Raw genomic sequence first — 3,236 nt, forward strand, 5'->3', positions numbered from 1 at the left:
CAGTTTCAGAGGAAGTTTACAGTTTTCGAGGACAGAAAAGTTCAAGCTTCTCGGTACAAGGAATAGGATACAGGGTACAGAGTATAGGGTATAGGGCATAGGGTATAGGGTACAGAGTATAGGGCATAGGGTATAGGGTACAGAGTATAGGGCATAGGGTATAGGGTACAGAGTATAGGGCATAGGGTATAGCGTATAGGGTACTGAGTATAGGGCATAGGGTATAGGGTACAGAGTATAGGGCATAGGGTATAGCATATAGGGTATAGGGTACAGAGTATAGGGTTTAGGGTACAGAGCATGGGGTATAGGGTACAGGGTATAGGATATAGGGCATAGGGTATAGGTTATAGAGTATGGGGTATATGGTATAGGGTATAGAGTATGGGGTATATGGTATAGGGTATAGAGTATGGGGTATATGGTATAGGGTATAGAGTATGAGGTATATGGTATAGGGTATAGAGTATGGGGTATATGGTATAGGGTATAGAGTATGGGGTATATGGTATAGGGTATAGAGTATGGGGTATATGGTATAGGGTATAGAGTATGAGGTATATGGTATAGGGTATAGAGTATGGGGTATATGGTATAGGGTATAGGGTACAGAGTATGGGGTATATGGTATAGGGTATAGGGTACAGAGTATGGGGTATATGGTATAGGGCAGGGGTCGGCAACCTTAAACACTCAAAGAGCCATTAGGAGCCCTTTCCCACAGAAAAAATACCACAGGGAGCTACAAAACCCATTTGACATCTAAAATGAAGAGAACGCTGCATATATCGTTTTTTACCTTTATGGAAAGTGTAGAAAAAACTGTAGTGTTGCATTTATGAAATCAATGAACTGCTACCGAGTAAACGACATTTTATTTCTGACGGCAAACCAAAATATTTTGAACAGTTTGAACTGACCTTAAGTAACAAGACGTTGGGTTGAAGGTTACTTTCAAATAAAATGTTCAATGTCTAATTGAGTCCTTCGTATTCATGACCAGGGCTCTCAAGTTTTGAAGACAGGCAAGCATGACATCTCCAACCCCTCCCTTTTTTTTCATTGGATGTTGCGTTAAATCTTTCCCAGATAGTGCTATTTTCTGATTGGCTATTGTGTAGCCTCTTTTTTGATTGGCTGATAAGTGTCAGGCTCGACTAAGAACTGAGACGCGCTTGATTCCTGCCCGGTTCCACAGAAGAGACAGCAGTACTGACTGATACATTTTGGGGCGCTGCGGCTTATTAAATATATGATAAATAGTCAAAAAGTTTTTCTACGTGAGAAATATGATGTGCGGCGGGAGAGCGTGAGAAAAGACCCAAATACGTGACTGTCACTCTCAATGCGTGACACTTCAACGCCCTGCATGACATAAAAAATGTAACTTGCCGGCTGCAGCAAACCAAAACTGCCCTGCTTCTGTGTGTCGGATTTCGCAAGCCGCAGTTATGACGCATATTTTGAGCGACCAAAAAAAAATTTAAAAAATTAAACATGGTTTATTTTAATCTTACAAGAGCATCATGATCTTAGAATTTAGAAGTACATTTTTTTAAAAAAATTACTAACAAAAATAAAAAAATTTAATAAAATATTTATTTTCCAAATCTACAGGGAGCCGCAGCAGAGGAATGAAAGAGCCACCTGCGGCTCCGGAGCCGCGGGTTGCCGACCCCTGGTATAGGGTATAGAGTATATGGTACAGGGTATAGAGTATGGGGTATATGGTATAGGGTATAGGATATAGGGAATAGGGTATAGGGTACAGAGTATGGGGTATATGGTATAGGGTATAGGATATAGGGAATAGGGTATAGGGTACAGAGTATGGGGTATATGGTATAGGGTATAGAGTATGGGGTATATGGTATAGGGTATAGAGTATATGGTACAGGGTATAGAGTATGGGGTATATGGTATAGGGTATAGAGTATATGGTACAGGGTATAGAGTATGGGGTATATGGTATAGGGTATAGAGTATGGGGTATATGGTATAGGGTATAGGATATAGGGAATAGGGTATAGGGTACAGAGTATGGGGTATATGGTATAGGGTATAGAGTATGGGGTATTTGGTATAGGGTATAGAGTATGGGGTATATGGTATAGGGTATAGAGTATGGGGTATATGGTATAGGGTATAGAGTATATGGTACAGGGTACAAGAAATAATGTAGAGGGTATATGGCACAGTGTTTAGGGTACAGGGTATTGGGTACATAATACAGGGTACAGAGAATAGAGTTAGAGTAGAGGGTATAGATTATAGGGTACAGGGTATATACAGTAGTGCAACTTACAGAATTTAGGGTATATGGTACAGGGTATAGTGTACAGGGTATAGGGTACAGGGAATAGGGTGCAGGGTATAGGGTATAGGGTATATGGTACAGGGTATAGGGTACAGGGTATAGGGTACAGGGAATAGGGTGCAGGGTATAGGGTATAGGGTATATGGTACAGGGAATAGGGTATAAGGTATAGGGTATATGGTACAGGGAATATGGTACAGGGTATAGGGTATAGGGTATATGGTACAGGGTATAGGGTATAGGGTATATGGTACAGGGTATAGGGTATAAGGTATAGGGTATATGGTACAGGGAATAGGGTGCAGGGTATAGGGTATAGGGTATATGGTACAGGGTATAGGGTATAAGGTATAGGGTATATGGTACAGGGAATATGGTACAGGGTATAGGGTATAAGGTATAGGGTATATGGTACAGAGAATATGGTACAGGGTATAGGGTATAGGGTATATGGTACAGGGTATAGGGTATAGGGTATATGGTACAGGGTATAGGGTATAGGGTATATGGTACAGGGTATAGGGTATAGGGTATAGGGTATATGGTACAGGGAATATGGTACAGGGTATAGGGTATAGGGTATATGGTACAGGGTATAGGGTATAGGGTATATGGTACAGGGTATAGGGTATAGGGTATAGGGTACAAAGAGTGGAGTGAGTGTAACATGTCTGATAAATGAGCAATTTTCACATCAATGAACTAATTAAATATATATAACAATTCAGCATGTGTGTGTGTGTGTGTGTGTGTGTGTGTGTGTGTGTGTGTGTGTGAGAGAGAGAGAGAGAGAGAGAGAGAGAGAGAGAGAGAGAGAGATTGTCTTTGTTTAATTTGCTGATTAAATGCACATTGATTCCACAGAGTTAAATGTACTGCAGTGTAGCACTCTTATTTGTTCAAACACACACATGTACAC

The sequence above is a fragment of the Tachysurus fulvidraco genome, chromosome 26 (assembly GCF_022655615.1).
Source record: "Tachysurus fulvidraco isolate hzauxx_2018 chromosome 26, HZAU_PFXX_2.0, whole genome shotgun sequence".
Lineage (NCBI taxonomy): Eukaryota > Metazoa > Chordata > Actinopteri > Siluriformes > Bagridae > Tachysurus > Tachysurus fulvidraco.